At 44.2% G+C, this 24,116-nt stretch overlaps 1 long non-coding RNA gene across 1 annotated transcript in view; it reads left to right on the top strand.

Moving 5' to 3' along the window:
- Positions 1-24,116, top strand: part of LOC307220973 — a 67,792-nt gene that overhangs the window by 2,085 nt on the left and 41,591 nt on the right. The window contains exon 2 of the long non-coding RNA XR_013841238.1: positions 2,169-3,114. This is a non-coding gene — a long non-coding RNA (uncharacterized lncRNA). The remainder of the gene's footprint in view (positions 1-2,168; positions 3,115-24,116) is intronic.

Here is a 24,116-nt window from a genome sequence, read left to right as displayed (position 1 = left end):
TATGGTATAACTCAGTGCTTTTTTTCAAAAAAATAATAATTTAGGGGTACTCTCATTTTGACTCAAGAAAATCACCACCAGGGGAAAAATAAATACAGTGGTACCTCAGTTTTCGAAGAGCTTAGTTCTCAAACTACTTGGAACCTGAACACTTCAAACCCAGAAATGAGTGTTCTGGTTTTGGAACTCTTTTCGGAAGGTGAACATGCTCTGTTCTGAGTATAACTTCCATTTTGACTTAAACCAGCTTTAGTTCGGCAACTGAGCCCTGGCTGAGCCAGAGTGAACAAGTTATGTTAGTGTTGGGAGATAACTAGCCTCACATAACCAACATGCTTAAGTCTAATTAATTCAGGAAGGGGTTAATTCCATAGAGTAAGCTGTCCTGCTAGACTTAGCTAGGTCACTCCCCCTCACCTTAGGAGGAAGGTAATCAAGCCTATTGTTGTACCTCAGTCCACCAGAGAAGCTCAGCAAGTCAAGAGGTCTGAGCTGGTTGCTCCAAGTTCAGACTGCATGGCTCTAAAAAGCCACTCTTATTTAGGAAGTGTGGAACTAATTAAGTTTTATTGCCTGTGCAACATTTTCTGAATGCTTTATGGGAAAGCACCTGAAACTGACTTTTGGAGAGTTTATAAGTAAATCATTTTTTAACTTACCAAATATGTGATGCATTTTTTTCCTATGCTAACTGAAGAGGGAAGTTTTAGAACTCACAAGGGCATATTTTAAAGGTTTAACAGCCTCTATTTCCAGGTATGATGGCCTGGGAATCAGATTCAGAGGCTGAACCTGAGGAACCCCACCCTGCACAGGAGTCCCTGCCTCCAGGACCAGCTGAGCCGGGGCAGGGGCTTGAATCTGAAGGGCCCTCACCTGTGCCGGATCCTCAGGAGCAGACACCAGCTGAATCTGCTCTGGCTCCTGAGGTGATGGAGGACCCATTGCCTGTAGGTGCTCCACTCTCAGCCCCGTCAGGGGAAGGTGAGGTTGCCTCTGGGTCCAGTAACCCTCCAGCCTCTCCTGAGCTGCAGAGGCTCAGGGCAGAGAGGCAGAGGGAACTAAGTTCTCGCAGGAGGAGTGCTCGCCTCCAGGCCAGGAGAGGCGAGTCACCTGTGGACTGGGGCCGCCCTATGCCTCGGGGCAGATAAAAGCCAGCCAGCCCCAGTCCCAAGTTGCGGGATCAACATTGTTGGTAGCCTGTTCCTGCCTGCACCCTGTCCTGCTCTTCTGCCAGAGTTCCTGACCACACCTGACTCCTTGCCTTGGACCCCGCTTCAGCCTTGACAGACAGCCTCCATGCCACACCCTTGACCTCGGACTGGACTTGGATCACGCCGCACGGTAACCCCCCGGGACCAGCACACCATGCTTTGCTGAATATTTTGTGATTTTCTATCTCTGCTGTGGTTCTCCCACCAAAGAGTGCTTGCTCCAAACTTCTATTTTGGCATCCATAAGTTCTCCTTTTTGTACCTACATTTCTCCTTGACACCAACAAGTGTATATTTGGCTGAGCCGTGGTTAGAGACTTAATGCCGGCTGAGCCAAAAATCCACTGCATTCAAAGCAGCTCGTTCCAGGAGAAATTGTTATAGGATTGTCCCTCGTGTAACCCACATAAGAGTTGCCAATTCATTGCAGTTCAACTATGTGTTTAGACTTTTCAACGTTATAACTGAGAATAATGCATTTCTGCAGAATGCCAAACAATTATAAAAGTTTGTTCCCCCCCCCCAAATGTGATACTTTATAATGATGACTTCACACACATCACACGCCCAATTGTTCCTGTGGTATACAGAACAGGGTATTATAAGTCCAACAGCTTTTATCACCTAATTCTTCACATCCCAAAATACATTTTGGACACAATGTCATGCTCCCATTTTCTCCACTGACATTTCCGAAACAATTCCACCAGCATAAAATTCCCCAAGCAATCTGACAAGTGTAGATCTTGCTAATGTCTAAATTATTGTAGCAACGAGAAGCTGTGTGTTTTGTGCATTAAGCTTTAAACATCATCCATAAAAGCTCAACTGCATGCCTGCTTAAATATGGGTTACGAAAATATCTATTATCAGAAAGGCTCAAATGGGATTTAACATTTGGTCTTCGGTTAAGTTGATGGTAATGCAGACTCCTTTTGTTTGTTTGGCTTTTAGGTGATAAAACTGAAAACATGAAGACAGCTTTAATTACAAGCATTCAATAATCCTACAGTATGTATGATAAAAAGGCACTGAGATTTGTTTTTAATAGCCCGAGGGGCTATTTTGACTTCTCTACTCATTTCTCTGTGTATTAAAAATGCATTATTAGTAGCTTTCACAAGATTGCTTAGAAGTCTGGGCTTTTTATCCTCCTCCTTTATTTTTTGTGTACTAGAATTATATGGTTTTCTTTTCTATTCATGCATTTAGTTAGCCTGATTCCTTTCAATCTTCAGTTAGAAGCTTATATATCTGAAATATTCAAGGATGGTTGAAGGACCAGATAATTTAGTACCAGCAAAGTATGTACTTTGGGCCAAACTACACATGAATTTAAATGGGCTGTTCAATTTCACGTGCAGCAGGTGTGAAGACGGAATTAAACCCCTCCCCTATTGCGATCCAGACAAAAATCCCTCTTGCACATGAAGAAACTTGTCTGCAAGGGAGAAGCAAAGGTAAGAAATTTGCACACATGCAGCTCTGCATAGCAGACTTTGTGCAGCTGAGGAATGCTACAGTGTATGGATGTCTAAATGTCTCAAGCTTCAGCAAGACCATGATAAAAATATTTTTCATTCATTAATTGTTATCTTTAACTTATCACAGCCACCCCATCAGAGAATTTGATCCCTTTCTGTATTTATTACAAATGTTTTATAGTTTATCTCTTTCATGGAAGGATAGTTCTCTTCTGTTCGCTCCCTGGAATTACAAACAGTGCCTTTGAAATCAAGAACATAGCAACAAGCTTCCGTCGTTCTTAACAGTGGTCCATCAAGCCAACATCTGATGTCTTCCAGCAACCATCTCTCTTCGTTCTCCTAGGCAGTCATGAACTCTAATATAAGCCATGAGTGAGGCAGTCACTTTTCTTTCATTCAGTATTCGGATTATAGTTACCTAGAAGCTTTCTCCTGTAGCATAATTATGCCATAGGCTATAGGATCAATTTAGTTGTGTAAAGCCAGTAGACCTGAGAAGTTGGTAAATGAATGGAGAACTGAACTTGAGGCAAAGAGTGAGTGGGGAGTAGAATATACCTAGCTGTGTGTATGGTTTGGGAGCTGCACGGCCAGGGAAAAAACAATGCTGTCCAGGGTTGTAAAGACTGCAGAGAGAATAATTGGGTGCACACTTCCCACCTTAGATCAAGTCTATGCTGCCAGGTGCCATAAGAAAGTGGCAGAGATAGCGCAGGATAGTACGCAGCCCGGAAATGATCTCTTTCAGCTTCTGCCTTCTGGAAGAAGGTATAGGGTTATAAAGGCCAGGACCAGCCGCCTGAGAAACAGTTTCTACGCAAATGCAATTCTGCTTCTAAACACAGCATAAGGGGTCTCTATAGTATAGTGTATTTTATAGTATACTATAGTGTATTTTAAAATGGGGTTTCAGAGTTTTTAGGGGTTTTTGAATGTTTTATGTAGTTTTTCAGTTTCATTGTTCTGTATGGGACAATGGCAATAAAGATATCTATCTATCTATCATCTATGTTGTCACCATTCAATCAGTATTTGTTTTGTAAAATCAGCCCTGAGTGTACACACACACACACACACACACAACCTATGGAGAGCCTGTGTTATTTCTGCACAACCCTGCAAATACTAACAGCTTCCACTTTGGGGAAATAAATATTTTTTTTAAAATAAAAACAAAACATGAAACTGCTTTTGGATTCAGCATAGTTAACATGCTCTTTCTATTTCAGGCTTCAATAACTGGTCTGTTGCTATGTTCTCTGTAGAGACATTCGTAATCTCTTCCTGTTCATTGCACTAAGCAAAACTGCTGATTCTTAATACTTGGGTTATTAAGGGGGAAATGGGCAGTTGAAGCTCCTTAAAATGACAGAGACTTCTTTCTGTATTGTCTTAATAAAAAAGATAACAGTATTGAAATCCCAAAAAGCAATGATCCCAGCAGGAAATCATTACTTATACTGTAATATTTAAAAAAAAATAATCAAATATTGCTCATTCTCAAGGACTGCAATGTAACTAAAAGAACTCTCCTGATAGCCAATAAATTGATTCCAGTCATTCTACGGCTTGGGCCAGAGAAGTGAACAGGAGAGAGGGGGGAAGTAAGGAGGAGAGCCTTCAACATCTCTAAGCATCTACATGCAGCGCCTCCCTCCTGCTAGGCTTGCACCTGCTTCTAGTTGCCCATACCAGCAGGCAAGCCTCTCACCATTAAGCAAGCTAGCCAAGCAGTTGAGAGAAGCAGCCCTAGAGACCTCTTCACCTGCAGCCAATTTACATCTCCTAGCTCAAGAACTACAACTCCCATCATCCCAAGCTAGCAGGACCAGTGGTCAGGGATGATGGGAACTGTAGTCCAAAAGCAGCTGGAGACCCAAGTTTTGGAAACATTTGTTTAATATTTCTGAGGTGTCCAGTGTTAGAGCCTGTGGTGTGCCAGAGAATTTCTAAACCTTGGGTATGAGGTGGGGCAGGGAAGGGACTGTGAACGCCCCAGGTGAGAGATGGGGTGGAATGCCTGCCCCCCAATAGTTGTGTTCTATTTCTCAGCTGGGGGCTTGACATATTTATGTTGAGCTGTATATGTGACCTAGTGTGGATTGATGTCTGCAGGGCCTGGTGGTATGGTCAACTGTGTATTTCCTTTCTTTCTTTTGCAGAGTGTTCCATACACAGAGTTTGTCTTGGAGGAAGAAGAAGGTCATTGGGCAACCTATCTTAGTTACTCTTTCAAGGAGTGAGAGGCGTTTGAGAGGGAGGCGGTGTTATTTGCCTCTCACTCCTTGAATGAGTAACTACTCTTAGAGATGGAGATACATAAGCTTTACATTGGAATTGGCATAGGATACAGTGGTACCTCTGGTTACGGATTTAATTCGTTTTGGGGTGCCATGCACACCACGAAAAATCCACAACTAGAGGCGCCACTTCTGCGCACACGCGCGGCGTGATAGAACGCTTCTGCGCACGCACGCAGAGCGCTTCTGCGCATGCACAAGCAGCAAAACCGGGAAGTATACTCTTCCAGGTTTGCTGCGGCCGTAACCTGAAGATTCTGTAACCTGGAGGTTACGCAACATGTGGTACCACTGTATAGGAATTTCCCTGCTCAAGTGATTGATTTTCTTGATATTCATGCAAATCCTACTGTAAAAGGAAACGGGTTTAATTCAGTACAAAGGAGAGCTCCCCAAATCTCAGGTCCTATGCAATAACCCTTGTACAGTGTGCAGTAAATGTACTGCACTAGCAAAAGGGGTTTGTCCCCCCCCCCTTTCTTAGTTATATCCTATACTGGCACCTCTTCTGCTGCTGCTCAGGAACAGCAAAGGTGATGAAAAATCAGAGGACCAGATATTATAGAGAAGCAAGTCTATGAGAAAGGGAAGGCCAGCAAGTAAGCCAATTTGAGAGGTGCATGAGAGTTTACTGGGAGATCTGAAAGAAAAGGGATAGCAAGTGAGTGGACCCCAGAATATGTTGGTAAAATGGGACCAGATAAACTGAGGCAGCTCTATCCATCTTCATACAACATAAAGTCATTAGGAAGTCTGAAGAATATTGACTTGAAAGAGGAACTGGTATATAGTGCCTAGGGACGCGGGTGGCACTGTGGGTTAAAACACAGAGCCTAGGGCTTGCCGCTCAGAAGGTCGGCGGTTCAAATCCCCGTGACAGGGTGAGCTCCCATTGCTCGGTCCCTGCTCCTGCCAACCTAGCGGTTCGAAAGCACATCAAAGTGCAAGTAGATAAATAGGTACTGCTTCGGCGGGAAGGTAAATGGCATTTCCATGTGCTGCTCTGGTTCGCCAGAAGTGGCTTAGTCATGCTGGCCACATGACCTGGAAGCTGTACGCCAGCTCCCTCGGCCAATAAAGCGAGATGAGCGCCACAACCCCAGAGTCGGTCATGACTGGACCTAATGGTCAGGGGTCCCTTTACCTTTACCTATATAGTGCCTAGGATGTGCCTAAAGTATCAGAGACTGTGCCTCATTATTATTTTTTAAGTATTTTAAAAGAGAGTGAACTTTAGATTCTCTAAAATGTTTTTGAGGAAAGGCTTATAGCAGTGTTATTCAGATCTCGCCTCCTGCCTTGTGTTCATAGAAACACAAGGAGAAGCCTTAAAAAGAGGTACATATGGGCAAACCCATCTTCATGATGACAACAACTCAATCCTAGAAATGGCTACTGTTTCCTCTTCTGACTCTTCTTTTTTGCAGCTTCTGCACAAACAGGGGGAAATGACCCCTCGCCAGTTGACAGAGTGATTCTTCTTCAGAATATGCAAACCGTTTGTTTTAGAGTGTACATATTTGCACAGTATACATCTTTTTCTGCTTTCTGAGGGTAGTCACAAAACAATGTAAAATAAATATTGTAAGCACATGGTTTAAAAATAAACCTTTTAAATGTCATAAAAGCAAAAAGAAGAAATATCATTTTTCTGCTCTATTTGTATCATAACAAGGTATTCGTTTCCAGAAAATACCATTTTGCCAGGGCTGTGTGTGTGTGTGTGTGTGTGTGTGTGTAAAGCGCTTTATTGTCATGTTAAGCAAAATTTTGCCAGCTAAAACTGCTACTAAGCTACAGCTATGCCTCTCATCATTTTCTTGTGATCCTCCCTGGTTTCTAAATATCCTTTCACTCTTACATACACCTCTCTGTTTCTATTCCTGCTTCTCTTCTGTCAAAGAGTAACCTTGAAATGGCCTTTCTGCACCATAGATTCTTCACCATAAGAGAAATTCCTTTCCTTGGGCTCTTGGCTTCTTTCCCACCCTCCCTTACTTTGAAACTCCTTTGGATTTAAGGAAGAGATACACTGCTGGTAGAGTATTAAAGCACCTTTTCCTGCTATTATTATGTAAACTGCACCAACCAGCAAAAAGGGACGTTTTTTAGGACTGAACTAATGTATTAATGAAAATGCACATAAGCATTTTCCACACAGTTCTGTTAAGCCCCATCTACAAATCCACAGTTGGCAGGTGTGGATCAAAGTACCAACCCGCCAGACATCCACTTCATTGAACATTCATCATGATTTGGGCTCTTGATGTTATTAAGGAAGTTGGCACTGTGGGTTAAACCACAGAGCCTAGGACTTGCCGATCAGAAGGTCGGCAGTTCAAATCCCTGCGACGGGGTGAGCTCCTGTTGCTCGGTCCCAGCTCCTGCCCACCTAGCAGTTTGAAAGCACGTCAAGTGCAAGTAGATAAATAGGAAACGCTCCAGCGGGAAGGTAAACGGCGTTTCTGTGCGCTGCTCTGGTTCGCCAGAAGCGGCTTAGTCATGCTGGCCACATGAACTGGAAGCTGTACGCCGGCTCCCTCGGCCAATAAAGCAAGATGAGTGCCACAACCCCAGAGTCGGCCATGACTGGAGCTAATGATCAGGGGTCCCTTTACCTTTTTTAATGTACTAATGAAAATGCACGTAAGCATTTTCCACACAGTTATGTTAAGCCCCATCTACAATCCACAGTTGGCAGGTGTGGATCAAAGTACCAACCCGCCAGACATCCACTTCATTGAGCATTCATCATGATTTGGGTTCTTGATGTTATTAAGGAAGTTCTGTGCAATCACACTTTCAGTACCATTTGTGCCTGTATAGGTTTTGGGGCAGCCATACAACTTCATTTGCAATAGGTGCCGGCCCTATCATTTCTTGCAAAAGTCCTTTCTCTTTTCATACCACAAATGTTCCTCTTTTTTGTCCCACTTTTGTTGTGATATATAGGGCAAGGGTGCCTCTCCAAATTTCCATTTTTGCAATAGGATTGGGCACATTTCAGAAGCCAAATGATGTCTGTGCATTCCCGTAAAAATCCACTATTATTACACTAGTGGCATTGAGAGAGACACCTGCCAAAAAACACCAGGCAGAGTGGGAAGGAAATATTTTTCATTTTAAAGTTAAAATCTTTTATATCAGGGCAGCCAAGACCCAAGTTTGTTTACCTGGTAGTACGTACCAATGATACTTGCACCCTAATAATTGTTCTTAGGACTGCATTACTTTTATTGACTCTGTTAGCTTTGACTGATCATTAATATTTGCATTTCCTGAGGATGCTGCAGTTATTAGCAATTTTTCTTCCAGGCACGCCTGGAAGAAGCGGACCATTTGGATCCCTTCCAGTCGGGATTCAGGCCTCATCATGGGACTGAAACTGCCTTGGTCGCACTGGTTGATGATCTCCGGCGGGCTAGGGACAAAGGTGAGAGCTGTTTCCTAGTTCTGCTGGATCTCTCAGCGGCGTTTGATACCATTGACCATAACATCCTTCTGGACCGTCTTGAGGGGCTGGGAGCTGGGGGCACTGTCATACAGTGGTTCCGCTCCTTCCTCCTGGGCCGTGTTCAGAAAGTGGTGGTGGGGGATGAGTGTTCAGACCCCTGGGCTATCACTTGTGGGGTGCCTCAGGGTTCTGTCCTCTCCCCCATGCTTTTCAACATCTACATGCAGCCGCTGGGAGAGATCATCAGGAGGTTTGGGCTGGGTGTTCATCAGCATGCAGATGATACCCAGCTCTACCTCTCTTTTAAATCAGAACCAGTGAGGGCAGTGAAGGTCCTGTGTGAGTGCCTGGAGGCGGTTGGAGGATGGATGGCGGCTAACAGATTGAGGTTGAATCCTGACAAGACAGAAGTACTGTTTCTGGGGGACAGGAGGCGGGCAGGTGTGGAGGATTCCCTGGTCCTGAATGGGGTAACTGTGCCCCTGAAGGACCAGGTGCGCAGCCTGGGAGTCATTTTGGACTCACAGCTGTCCATGGAGGCACAGGTCAAATCTGTGTCCAGGGCAGCTGTTTACCAGCTCCATTTGGTACGTAGGCTGAGACCCTATCTGCCTGCGGACTGTCTCGCCAGAGTGGTGCATGCTCTGGTTATCTCCCGCTTGGACTACTGCAATGCACTCTACGTGGGGCTACCTTTGAAGGTGACTCAGAAACTACAACTAATCCAGAATGCGGCAGCTAGACTGGTGACTGGGAGCGGCCGCCGAGACCATATAACATCGGTCTTGAAAGACCTACATTGACTCCCAGTATGTTTCCGAGCACAATTCAAAGTGTTGGTGCTGACCTTTAAAGCCCTAAACGGCCTCGGTCCAGTATACCTGAAGGAGCGTCTCCACCCCCATCATTCTGCCCGGACGCTGAGGTCCAGCGCCGAGGGCCTTCTGGCGGTTCCCTCATTGCGAGAAGCAAAGCTACAGGGAACCAGGCAGAGGGCCTTCTCGGTAGTGGCGCCCACCCTGTGGAACGCCCTTCCAGCAGATGTCAAAGCGATAAACAACTACCTGACATTCAGAAGACATCTTAAGGCAGCCCTGTTCAGGGAAGTTTTTAACGTGTGATTTTACTGTATTTTTGGTTTTTATGGAAGCCGCCCAGAGTGGCTGGGAAGGCCCAGCCAGATGGGCAGGATATAAATAAATTATTATTATTATTATTATTATTATTATTATTATTATTATTATATTGTTTGCTTATTTTTCAAAACAGCAGGGGTAGCTTCTCCCTCTTAGATCAGCTTCCTCTTTTCCCCCCACAGTATCTTGCTGTGGGCTCCATACAGTGGTACCTTAGGTTACAGACCCTTCAGGTTACAGACACTTCAGGTTACATTGTTGTTGTTGTTTAGTCGTGTCCAACTCTTTGTGACCCCATGGACCACAGCACGCCAGGCACTCCTGTCTTCCACTGCCTCCCGTAGTTTGGTCAAACTCATGCTGGTAGCTTCGAGAACACTGTCCAACCATCTCATTCTCTGTCGTCCCCTTCTCCTTGTGCCCTCCATCTTTCCCAACATCAGGGTCTTTTCCAGGGAGTCTTCTCTTCTCATGAGGTGGCCAAAATATTGGAGCCTCAGCTTCAGGTTCTGTCCTTCCAGTGAGCACTCAGGGCTGATTTCCTTAAGAATGGATAGGTTTGAGCTTCTTGCAGTCCATGGGACTCTCAAGAGTCTCCTCCAGCACCATAATTCAAAAGCATCAATTCTTCGGCAATCAGCCTTCTTTATGGTCCAGCTCTCACTTCCACACATCACTACTGGGAAAACCATAGCTTTAACTATACGGACCTTTGTTGGCAAGGTGATGTCTCTGCTTTTTAAGATGCTGTCTAGGTTTGTCATTGTTTTTCTCTCAAGAAGCAGGCATCTTTTAATTTTGTGGCTGCTGTCACCATCTGCAGTGATCATGGAGCCCAAGAAAGTAAAACCTCTCACTGCCTCCATTTCTTCCCCTTCTATTTCCCAGGAGGTGATGGGACCAGTGGCCATGATCTTCATTTTTTTTTATGTTGAGCTTCAGGTTACAGACTCTGCTAAATGGGATCCTCCTAAATTGAGGGTCCTGGTTCCGCTCGGGCCCCTTAAGCCACCCCCGTGGGGTGAGTTGTTCTAGGTGTGGCCCAAGCCTTGTCAGTTGGGCCCTGGGATCGTGCCTGGCTGTTTGGGCCAATTGGGGCAAGTGGCGTGATCCTGGGGACCACAGGAACCCCGGGGTGAGCTTCAATCAATCTTCACTGATGTTGCTCCCTCATTTGGTGTTTACCCTTTCAGACTGCCAGCCAGAGAGGCTGAAGTCAGTTATAGTCTCTGACCAATGCCTAGGCCAATACCGCTCAATTTGTTTTGTACTCCATAAAGTTGTGGCCAAAATTTTGCCCAAAAACTTAAACTAAAATTGTGTGTCCCTTTGAATTTATTTACTGGGGAAGGGCTTGGGAGGCCTCGCGGCGCAACCCAGAAATAGTACCTCGGGTTTAGAAATTTGCTTCAGGATGAAAACAGAAATTGCATGGTGACAGTGGGAGGCCCCATTAGCTAAAGTGGTACCTCAGGTTAAGAACAATTTCAGGTTAAGAATGGACCTCTGGAACAAATTAAGTTCTTAACCCAAGGTACCACTCATGGAAATGAGAGAGACCAATCTGCAACTGCAGACTATTAGAATCAACAGATGCATTTCTAGAATTGAATTATCTTCGTAACTGGACAATAGGGTTACACACGTGTAGTGTTTAAGATTGCTTTATCCTCCCCCTCACGGCTTTCGAACCATGTAATGTTAGATTGTTTCATGTACCTACTTGAGCTATGTTTTGTATCCATTTTATACATTTTAGACAGCATTTTTACATTACATTCCAGTAGGTCTCTCTCTAATTGTGATATTTGTTCCCCAAACCATCGTGTCCTATCTTTCTTAAATACTTCATTCAAATGATGATATTGGATCCATGTTGTTTATTTTCCTGATAATTCCTTAAATTCTTTTAATTTATACTCTCCTCCCTCTTGTTTCAATAAATTTCTATATGTTGTCCACCCTTCTATCATATTCTTTTTCTTTACTGTTATAGCTTCGAACGATGAGAACCAAAGTGGTGTTTTTGCCACTAATAAATTCTTATTTTTATCCCATACTGTATACAAGTTTTCCCCAATTATGATTTGTAAATCCTTAGGAACCTTTGCCTTTTCATACCATAGATAAGCGTGCCTACCGTAAATATTGTCATGATCTTCTAAGTCTAGAATATGTGAATTTTCTAATGTCATCCATTCCTTCAATCAACAAAGACAGGATGCCTCATAATATAGTCTCATATGTGGCACCAGAACAAAAAAAGACTTGAACCATGTACTTGAGCCATGTTTTGTGTTGACAAATCTTTTTGAAGTTTACCTTGGTTAACAAGTCTTTTTTCGTTAACAAGGTTAAAAATTTCCAAAAGATATGTCAACTCAAAACGTGGCTCAAGTACATGCCTCAAGCCCTTTTTTTGTCCCGGTGGTGGTTGCTTGATTCTTGACTGATCATTTGTCTCCCTTTGTCCCCCATCCCTTTGTTCCATGATGCACCAGCTGAGGGACCCATATTTCTGTTTCTATATTGTCCATGTTCAGATCCAAGAGAGACGGTTCTCGGGCCCACCACAGCCACATCCCATAGCTCAGGCACCCACCAGCTATGCCGGTTTCACATTTTGACATTGTCCAAAGGGGCAAGTGAACTGTAGGTGAAACATGAAGGATATTATGGGTGTGTCACTGCTCTATGTATGAAGGCAGAGACACACACTCCATGCATCTGTATCTCCCCCAAGAATAAGATAAAGACTCAAGGATGAGAATCACTGTTGTATCCTGTTATTTTTAATTAATTATTGAACATTTATGAATACAAACAGCAAAAAAGTGAATAGCTTTGTAGAATATAAAATGTATTGTATTTACTAAATAATTGGAGAGCTGCTTCTGTAGGTCAGCATCTTGACCATCAACAAGCCCCACAAGTCCATCTGAAAATCCATAGGGAAGAGCCTGGAATCTGTACTGTGACCTCAACTGTCAGGGGCCATATATTGCCTCCATATACTTCTGTCATAAATGCAAGCCACTTAGAAGGCCAATCTCAGCTGGAAATTATAATTCATAAATACATACACGCTTACAACAGTTCACTTTAGTTTTGTATAATAACAATTTAATGGAATTGCAATACTCGTCTACTAAGAATTTGTCAACTGGCTCATACTGTACTCTGCTTCTTCTTATGACTGAAAAAAACTCATTTGCAGTGATGAATCTAAAGTTTGTTTAAATTCTAAAATAAATATACTTGGGTTTAGATTTCTCCAAATTTCTCCACATTTCAACAGTATTTTCAAATGAGAAACCACATTTTTGAGGCATTATATAACCCTTTAATCCACTCCTGAGTTACTAACAACAGCTGTATCTGCTATGACTGTTTTAGCAAACTCTTCAGCATACCTTTTGGGTGGTTTACCCTTTGTGGCCCTTTCAGATCTGCGTACTATACACAAGTCTTCCATGCTAGGCTTCTTCTCTTTAGGAGAATGGTGGGCAGGGTGGAGGCCTGGGTCGTCCTCTTATATACCTGCTGGGATTGACATGGCATCTGACCCTCACCTGAATCTCATAGCTCTCCTGTAGCTGCCTCTGATTAGTTATCATTTAACTCTTGGGGAAAATAATTAGCATCACACGTCATGTGCATGGAAGTTGCCGAACCAATTAACCAGCTAGAAGGATTACTGTTTGTTGTTGTTGTTGTTTAGTCATTTAGTTGTGTCCGACACTTCGTGACCCCATGGACCAGAGCACGCCAGGCACTCCTGTCTTCCACTGCCTCCCGCAGTTTGGTCAAACTCATGCTGGTAGCTTTGAGAACACTATCCAACCATCTCATCCTCTGTCGTCCCCTTCTCCTTGTGCCCTCCATCTTTCCCAACATCAGGGTCTTTTCCAGGGAGTCTTCTCTTCTCATGAGGTGGCCAAAGTATTGGAGCCTCAGCTTCAGGTTCTGTCCTTCCAGGGAGCACTCAGGGCTGATTTCTTTCAGAATAGATAGGTTTGATCTTCTTGCAGTCCATGGGACTCTCAAGAGTCTCCTCCAGCACCATAATTCAAAAGCATCAATTCTTCGGCGATTAGCCTTCTTTATGGTCCAGCTCTCACTTCTGTTAAGAGTGTACAAAAACAAGACTGGGTGCAGGTCTGGCCAGGACATAGGCGTCCTGGCTGTGACAAAGGTGACCTGTGTGCTTGCTTGCTTACTTGATTAACAGCTGCTGGGAATTTCAAGGTCCCTGCTCTCCCTTCTTATGGTCTTTGTACTGCACCTGGAGACTCCAATAGACAGCATTCTATGTCAAGAAGGAGGTTAAATGCCATGAAGGCTGAACCTGATTCCTTAGAGAGGAACAAGACATGGGAACTAGTTCCAGGCCTGCCCAGGCCACAAAAGGTTTACAAAGTTCAGTTATTGCAAAAGTTTTTCAGTGTGAATTTTATGCATTTTTTAAAATAGCCACTGTATTTAACAATATCTTATGTCCTTTAGAGGAAAAAATTGTGAATTGTAGAATTTTAAATACCCATCATCATCCTTGGCTTCACTAAGATCCTCCCTCTATTGTGTGGGCAGGTAATCCCTCCCCTACCTGGCCTGGTCTCCTTGGCAACGCTTCCCCCAGGTGGGATTGGACAACTGACTGAGGTAGGCGGAGACCTCCAGGCATCCCACCTGAGGGAAGGCAAAGCCAAGCCTATGCTGTTGGAGCCGCTCCAGATCTAGGAGTTGCATGCGTCCACGCAAAGGGCGCTCCCCATTTTAGGCGGGGAGCGGTCATTATCACACTCTTCCATTTTCTTCTAGTGGTGAGGGTGGGGGATGGAGGAGTAGCCTAGGGTCTCTCTCCATCTAAATTCTAAATTAAGGGAATACATAGAACAGATTTTGTGGGGTGCATGGGGGAAGATGAAGGACAGGAAGTTCCAATGAGCAAGCAAAAGTCCTTTAGCGAATGGGATGTTTTCTTTGGATACAACTCTTAGGTTGAAATTCTAGCATGACTTATCTAGGCACATGTTAGTCCCATTGGAAAAGACAAAGGAATGGTGCATAGGACTGAGTGATCTAAGTGCCATTGATTTCAGCTTGCAGATTGCTTTTGCTGGGCTTTTTGTTTATTTTTACTGGGCCTAATTCAGAGGTCCGCATTCCAGAGTGGCACACACCTCGCTTTTCCATGACTACAGGATCATCCAACAGCACAATTCATTCACATAGGTCTCTTTCTATAGACAAATTGCCCTTGCTGGATCAACAGTGAGTGGATTTCAGCAGCTCACATGAGGGTGCTATGCCAGGAAAAATTCAACCACAGAAAAAGTTGTGGTGTTCACAGAGCACATGACTGCAAAGCCTCTCAAGATGGTTCAGAAATGGCAATAACATTCCAGTTCTTCTTAAAATAGTATTGTGATGGAAAGATTAATTCCCCATCTTTCAGATTAGTATTTTCAAGAGTGATAGTTTAATTTGCTTTTAAATAAGATGTAGCTAAAATTACCCACCAGGAACCAGAGTCTCAATACTCTTATTTTAATAATTCAAATCATTAGTATTCAAAATATATTGCCGCCCGCTACTTAAAGGAGATAGAGAATGTATACCCTAGGACAAGAGTGCATTATCTCCCAATGACACATTTTCTTTATGTATTATCAAGATATGAGGGGAAATTCCCCCACATTTGATGTACAACTAATAAAACATTAAACGACAGAGCGATTCAAAAGGATCTATTAAGTACAACAATGTCTCCCATTTCAAAAGGATTGATATATCTGAATCATGAAAGAGTCTGAAACAAAATTTTCTTATTACTTCAACAAATGAGATTAAAACAGTTAATTGCATTAATTATGTGACTGTGGATTTTCCTTCTAATATTGGCCTGAGCTGTTTTCTGCATTTAAATCTATCCAGCTTAAAGCCAAACAAGCAGATGGGGGAAAGCGATGATCTTTTTTCCTATATATAAAAAACACCCTTGATAATTAAATGGCATAATGTCTTCATTACTAAAAAAGCAACTCATTTCCAATTTTTATTTTTTATTTTTATTTTTTTGTATTGAAAATACATTTTGCGCTCCTGCTCTGCTCCAACTTATGAATAGTGGCAGAACTCACCAAGCCAACCCCATCAGCTAAAGCTCTGAACTAGGACTTCCACCTGTACAATAGGGGTTCCCCCCCTTAACCCCCTTAAATTATCTGGAAGGGACAGGAGAACCCCCCCCCCCAAAAAAAAAACCCAGTTTGTGTGGGGAGGAGGGGGGTTGTTTCATCTGGCAAGAGCATGATAACAGTATTGAAATCTGCCCTTCAGAAAAGTCATGAGGTAGAATTCAACTATGTCATATACTCTAGGTATCAGCCCACTGGATTCAGTAGGTCTACAATGAGTGTGACGAGTACAGATACCGTAGGGAGCGGGTGGCGCTGTGGTATAAACCACTGAGCCTCTTGGGCCTGCTGATCGGAAGGTCGGTGGTTCGAATCCATGTGACGGTGCGAGCTCCCATGGCTCTGTCCCAGCTCCTGCCAACTTAGCAGTTTGAAAGCATGCCAGTGCAAGTAGATAAATAGGTACGCCTGCAGCAGGAAGGTAAATGGCATTTCCATGCGCTCTGGTTTCCATAATGGCATTCTGTTGCTCCAGAAGCGGTTTAGTCATGCTGGCCACATGACCCGGAAAGCTGTCTGTGGACAAACACTGGCTCCCTCGGCCTGAAAGCAAGATGAGCACTGCAACCCCACAGTCGCCTTTGACTGGATTTAACTGTTCAGGGGTCCTTTACCTTTTTTAGCTTTTACTGTACAGATGCCACTCTTCTGCTCATAGAAATCATACTGAGATACACAGATCAGAGGGGGAACTGGCTGCTTCTCCAAACCAGGGGCTGCATGCCAGTGGCAGGCAGGAGCAGAGATAGAAAAGTGTGTGGCACCAGAGAAAAAAAGTGGTTGGAGCAATGTGGCTCTTACTTTTGTACAGAAGCTTATACAGTCATACCTCGGGTTAAATATGCTTTAGGTTGAGCGTTTTCAGCTTATGCTCTGCGGCGACATGGAAGTAATGGAATGCATTACTTCCGGGTTTCGCCACTTGCGCATGCGCAGATGCTCAAAATTTCTTCACACGCATGCTCAGAAGTGGCAGATTGCGACCCGCAGATGTGCAGTCGTGGGTTGCATTCTACTCAGGATGTGAATGGGGCTCCAGAATGGATCTCGTTTGTATCCTGGCTCAGTGTGCACCAGGAGAAGTGGGGTTGGAGACAGTCACGGAGGAAGGGGCTTTGGTACCCGGGGCGGCGGGGGCATGGCACACCGCATGTGGTGGCATGGCACATAGCGTGGGAGCATGGCACATCGCACGCATGAGTGTCCCAAGGGGAAGGTGCCCGCCCATGCGAGCGTCATCCCTGTTGGGTAGGCACCCGCCTGTGTGAGCATCCCAGGGGGGAAGGCACCTGCCTGAGCAAGCGTCCCGGGGGGAGGCGCCCACCCATGGCAATGTCACACACACACCGGCTGACACCCAGGGCCACTGACCCCCCCCCCGCCCCCTTCCTCCGCTGCTGGTTGGAGACTGACTTGGAGCAGTCACCTGGGGGAGCCTGTAACAGCCAGGAGATGATAGGGTCAGGAGACGCTGCAGGATTAGAGAGTGAAGAAGAGGGGCAAGAGGGATAGATCAGGCTAGTCTAGAATCAAGAGCTTCCACACCTCCTCCTCCACTGTCTTCCAGGACCAAAAGAGAATTGATGAGGGATTCTTTGCCTGCTTGCGCACAGCTCAGGTGGAGGGAGATACCTGAGGTTGGGGGCAGGGTCCCTCTGTTCTGGCAACTGCCTCATCAGGTGCACACCTAGGAATAGCAGAGAGAGATGTAGGACTGAGAGACATGCCTTTCCTAACTTCTAACTTTATACAATTGTCAATTCCTCCCTCTGGACATTCCTTGCCTGGCAGTGCTGAGACACACACAAACATGGAGCTGTGTGTCTAGACAAGCAAAAGGCCTTGTCGCAGTACAAGGGGCCATTCCAGCCAAGAAATACCACTGAAGGAAGACGGAGAGCAGGGTTGGCAACAAAGGCATACCTAGGCTCCATTGAGCTCTTGGCAAGGAGATATTGGCCACCAAGAGCACAGGAGGAGCTGCCCGGGGAGCACGCAGATAGGTGCGCAGGCCAGAATGGAGAGCCACAATTTTTGTGCTTCCCTGGGCCTGAATGCTTGAAGGGGGCCAAACCCTAGGAGAGCAGGTGTGGCTTGGGGAGAGTTCTAAGAGGGGCTGAAGCATCACATTCCAATCCTCCCTCCCCTTCTAAGTCACAAAATATTTTTATATTGAACAAACACATTTTTTTATTAGGCAAACAAAATCCTAAAGATTTCATAAAGGGTGTTAAAATAATCCCCTTTCTTGAGCACTCCAGCTCCGGCCCAGTCTATGCTAATGTAATACAAGCACAAAGTAAACTTAGTACAATACTTGTTTTGTCTCAGAGGTTTATATTTTTCTTGGACGGAGCGCTTCTCTTCGTATTGATCACTCTGCATTTACAAGCTGCCTTTTTTAAAAAAAGAAGAAAACTGATTTGATGCGTCTGAGAACAATATTCTCACAGCTAATAAGGATAGCTTCCTTGATGCTGAAAAGGTGAGCTCTGCTAATGCAGTGTTTGGGAAGGAATGGCTGAAGTGTCTCGTCCATTTCCTGGTAATTGGTAGGCTCCTACAATTGAGGTGCAAATAACTCCTTGCCTGAACTAAATTCTAGAGGAGATGCTGAACATAAGTGTGGCCTTGCTGAGTCAGTTACACTAAATGTTAAAAATTGAAGCATTCCAGCATGAAAGGAGGGACTGAAATATTCCCCTCAAGCCCCTCCAGTCTTTATTTTATCGTGCCTGCTTGATGATATTCACAGCCCTTCCAGATTGCTGCTGTCACCTTCCCATGTCCCGTTCTAAGCTCCATCATTGCTTTTATCATTGTCATCAGCTTGCTAGAGATACAGTCCATTCAATGAGGGATCACATAGCCAGTAAAACTCCAGCTCAACAGCACGTTTAGGTTAGGGTGTGCAGTGACTTCACAAAGCCTAAATCAGAATAGACTACATGATGGTATCAGTTGACTCGGTATATGGACAACACTCTAAATGGGTGTCACAGAGTGCTACAAATATGTTGCCACACTGGGTATTTTTAGGGAAATGCTTATGAAGGGCACAATCCTGCATTTTGGCTTATTTCTGGTGCCATTACCTTTAACCGTTGTGAATAAGAACAGCACACACACAAACCCAGAAAATTTTAGCATAAATACATTTCACCTGATACAATTGGCCTGCTTAAATGGTACCCATAAACAATATCAGAAGTTAATTATGTGAAACAATGTTTGTTATTAACATATGCCTGCTGGCTAGTTCCTCATAGATCTCTAACCATAAATTGAAAATCAATAAAGCAAGAAACCAAATTAATTGTTTTTCCTCCCAAATCTTCTCCGTCTTGTCTCTCACCGTCTCTGGGTGATTCTGTAATTCATTCTGCACAGCAAGCGTGCCGTCTTTGAGTTCTTTCTGACAGGTTTCTCCATCTCTCATCTTTGAGATCCCTGCTCCTGCTAAAACTTGACAGGTTTTCCTTTTCACTTTTAGTTTGTAACCATCCATTTCTATTAAAATACTTATTCATTCTCATATTGTCTTGAGAATTGATGTAATGTTATTTTACATGGTCTGAGGCCTTCATTTCCCCACCACAACCATGAATAACACGCTGGTCCTTCTGCTGCTCACTTCAGTTTTCTTCCCTCTCATTTTGATCACCTGTTCCTTTTGCTTTATATTGGTTCTTCTTCACTAGATTAAGCTTAAGCTTCTTTTATCTGTTTTTCAGTGTCTTCGTGATCTGTGTCTCTGTGCCCCACAACTCTGCTTTCTCTTCACACACCTTCTCCGTCTCTCTGTGATTCAGTTTTGTTTCAAACCTCATCTCTCATACATCATTCCTTGGATTTGTTCTTCGTACCTTGTGGCATAATCTGCTGGTCCACCACCAACACGACTGGCTTTTCCCATCATTTTATTTAAGACGTTATTGGATCTCTTCAGTATTGCTTTCCCTTTCTGATTTTTCTTCGTAGGTCACAAACACCCAATTCACATTTAGTACATTACCCTTTTCCTTCTGATTTCTTTTCCTTGTGTGCTGTGTTTTACCCGAGTGTAAGACTGCAGATAAGCAAATAAGTTGAAGCTAGACTTTCCCTCCATGAATAATAATAATAATAATAATAATAATAATAATAATTTATTTGTACCCCGCCCATCTGGCTGGGTTTCCCCAACCACTCTGGGCAGCTTCCACAGAGACCAAAAATACACTAAAATGTCACACATTAAAAACTTCCCTGAACAGGGCTGCCTTAAGATGTCTTCTGAATGTCAAATAGTTGTTTATCGCTTTGACATCTGATGGGCGGGCGCCACTACCGAGAAGGCCCTCTGCCTGGTTCCCTGTAGCTTTGCTTCTCGCAATGAGGGAACCGGCAGAAGGCCCTCGGTGCTGGACCTCAGCGTCGGGGCAGAATGATGGGGGTGGAGACGCTCCTTCAGGTAGAAAAACTCCTTCTGATTGTGGAGAATTGGGATCCAGCCAAGGCTCCCCACTGAGGGAAGGGAGCCTACATTTTTCCTGTAGAAAAACCTCTCACGGAATAAAATTGCGCCTAGTTCTGTTCGCATTCCTCTAATACTTTACCTGGATGCCACACTGGATATTTCCATGATTGTGATCGCAGTGCAGCATGTGTTTTGTCTTCTTCAAATCCTGTTTAAAACTCTCTTGAAAAATTCTGTTTAAAACTAGATTATAGGAGATGCTTTAGCATGAAAGGAGTAAAATGTGCAACTTCAGATAAATTGGAGGCTTAACATTGTTGGTTTCTGCTCTCTTCACTGTGCAGCGAAAGGCTTGTCACAAGACAATGTTTACATTCCACAGACAGCTTTACTGTTGTGTTTCCCACGGGAAAAGGAGACTGGATGTGACGTACACTGGTTTCCTGTTTTTCACTGTTCTTTGCAGTTCAGTGTGATTCTCTCTGAGCTTCAGAGGAGAGAGGATGCAGTTTTCTGCTCCGGCAGAGACAAGATGGTTTTCTGTAACCTACCAGCTTTGAAATGTAAATAAAGCAATATAGAGCATGTTGGCACGTATTCCTCATCATTCCGCTGTGCACTTGGATGCTACAAATCAACATTTTGGTTATGGCCCAGAAGACGCAGTCATTGGAATTCCGGAAAAAGGATCGGAATGCAGAGGGACGGATCGGACGGTATCTGCGCGTCAAGATGATTGATGAGGTATGTGCTACTGCTCCGGGCAGCCTGCCAGCTTCTATTTAATGGCTTTATGGCTGGACTTTGAACTTTTAAAGCCGTTTGCCGGATACAGGCGAAGGCTATGCTGGGGAAATCGAAAGTAACTTTTAAAAGGGCTGAAGCAGCTGCAGAAGTGACGCAGCATGATTTAAGGCAGCTGCAGTTAAGCAGAATGGCACAGACAAAGCTGTTTTGAACTTGCCTTTGGAATGAGGCTTGAAGCAGCAGAGATGCAGCTTGTGTAAAGCAGCTTGTTTAAAGCAGCAGAGACGATGCAGAAGGCTAATGCCAGAGTCATGATGGCCCTTCAGGATGCTTGTGGGATTCCCAAGCTCAATAAGAAAAATTATACGGACTGGGTTATCTATGCAGAGGCTATTCTGCGGAAAGAGGGTCTGTTTGAAGTTATTACAGACACCCCCCCCAGCTCCAGTTACAGATGCATGGAAGGCTAAAGATTCCAAAGCAAGGGGAACTCTTACATTGATAGTATCCCCAGAAGAGCTCTGTCTATTGCGTGATAAGACCTCAGCCAGAGAAATTTGGGGCGCTTTGAGAGAGGCACACATGAGGACAGAAGCTGAATCTTCTATGTTTTATTTTAACAAGCTGCATAAGATGGCTAGCTGCAGAAGGCTGGCTGATGCAAGTGGGGAATCTGATGCCAATCAGCCACATGCTCAGCTCAGAGTAGCCTGTGATACTGCCATGATTCAGGATGAAGCAGATTGCCAGGGTGATAGCTGCATGGGAAAGGGGGAGTCTTCACAGACGTCATCCCAGAGTGCAGTGGAACCACCAGATGGCGCCAAAGCTTTGAAGGCAGTGAAATGCTACTCCTGTGGACGTCTAGGCCATATGAAGAGGGAATGCAAATATCCCAGGGCCAAGACAGAGCAGCGCAGCGAAAGCTCATCGCGTGGAAAAGGCCAAAGCAGAGGCAAAGGTCCGGTGTCCAGGACAACGCAGCCCAAAGCAATGGTCTCACGCTTCACTCCAAAAGTTGCAGAGGTCCAGAAGACGTCTAGATCTTTCTTCGTTGTTGATTCAGCGGCAACGCACCACATGTGCAACGATAAGCGACTGTTCGTGTCTTTTACACCGCAGGAAGGTGCGATTCACCAGGCGGATGACCACACAATTCCCAGTAAAGGCTACGGAACTGTTGTTCTTCACAGTTTGGACTTATCGATACAAAATGTACTTTATGTGCCGGATGCCAAACATAATTTGCTCAGCGTTGGACAGCTGAATGAGCGGAACATTGACGTTTCCTTTAAGAACAAAAGGTGCATCATCACAAAGAAAAATGACTATGTATTGTATGCTGAATATGTTGATCGTTTATATGTTTTGTATTATGATGATGTTGTGCAGGATGACACTTGTTGCATTGCAGGTTCTAACGAAAGTTTGCATGCAGAATGTATTCATGATTTTCATCGAAAATTTGGTCATTTGGGTTTTGAGGCAGTATCTAAAATGCCTGCCTTGGTTGAAGGTATGACTATTAAACCCTGCAGGTACCACATGAAGTGTAAGGCATGCGCAGCAAACAAGGTGAAAATGGCTGCGAAAGGTAAGGTGTCTAGTAGGCAAGCTACAGAACCATACCAAATTGTTCATGCTGATTTGGTTGGACCACTAGCGCCCTCTTTGGGAGGAAATAGGTACTTCATGGTTCTCATTGATGCATTTTCCAGGTATATTCATGTGTACAATCTCAAGCAGAAATCAGAGGCTTTTCCTAGGTTCAAGGAATTCTGTGCTTGGTTGGAAAATGTGCATGGTAAGAAGGTAAAAATTCTTTTCACAGATCGCGGGGGAGAATTCACTTCTCAGCAGTTTGAAGCTTTTCTGACTGAGAAAGGAATTCAACACGATTTGTCTAGTCCTCGCTCGCCATGGCAGAATGGGCTTGCAGAACGAGCAAATCAGACATTGCTTCAAGGGTTAAAAACCTTGCTACATGATGCAAATCTTCCAGAGAGTTATTGGGCCGAAGCTCTCTCATGTTTCACTTACAGTTATAATCGCAGGTTATCTTCAGCGATTGGTTGTACCCCCTATGAGAAGATGTTTGGCAAGAAGCCATACATCAAACACATGAAAATTTTTGGTTCTGACATGTGGGTTCACTCACCACAAAACTCCAAGTTAGACAAGCGTGGTTTGCATGGTATCTTTCTAGGTTATGAGAAAGGTTCTTACAGAATAAGGATGACTGACTCTAAGACCATTAAGCTCACAAGAAGTGTCGAGTACAATGCCAAGTGGGGGGAGAATGTGGGAATTTTCCAATGTTATCCTGATGACAGTGATGAGACTGAGGATAGTCAAAAGCAACCACAACAACACACACCCACTGATGAAAGTTCTGATTCTGAGTCTGAAACTGAATCAGGTGATTCAGAGGATTTCAAGAGTGCGAAAGCCTCTATGCGACCCTCTGAAAGCTCTGATCAAGAATTGGAGGAACCATTGTTCACAATAGGTCGCTTTTCTCCCAAGAAGGAAGAGGAGAGTGTTGAAGACCTAAGGCTAATTCGCAGGTCACAAAGAGCCACAAAAGGCAGACCTCCAAAGAGATTTGCTGATGAGTTTGCTAAGATAGCAGTAACAGCTGTTAAAAGCTCCAAGAAGGTATTTGAACCTTCAAGTTTCCAAGAAATCCAGGATTTGGATTCAAAGGAAGCTGAACCATGGTTAAATGCCATGAAGGCCGAGCTTGATTCCTTGGAAAGGAACAAAACATGGGAACTTGTTCCAGTAGTTCCAGGAATGAAACTGCTTGGAAGCAAATGGGTCTTCAAAGCGAAGACTGATCAAAATGGCAAGATAGTCAGACACAAAGCCAGATTGGTAGCCAGAGGTTTTGCACAGGTACCAGGTGAAGACTATCACGAGACCTACTCACCCACAGTGAGGTATGAGAGCATTAGGCTTATGCTCAAGCTAGCTGCAGAGGAGAATTTACACATTAGTCACCACGACGTGAATACAGCTTTTCTGTACGGATCTCTAAATGAATCACTTTATATGCTTCCACCTGATGGCGTACAGGTAAAACAGGGATTTGTTTGTGCTCTGAAAAAATCCCTTTA

Source organism: Podarcis cretensis (genome assembly GCF_951804945.1).
Source record: "Podarcis cretensis genome assembly, chromosome: 7".
NCBI classification, from domain to species: domain Eukaryota; kingdom Metazoa; phylum Chordata; class Lepidosauria; order Squamata; family Lacertidae; genus Podarcis; species Podarcis cretensis.
Note: the sequence above shows the minus strand (reverse complement) of the source record. Positions and strands in the feature narration are given on the sequence as shown.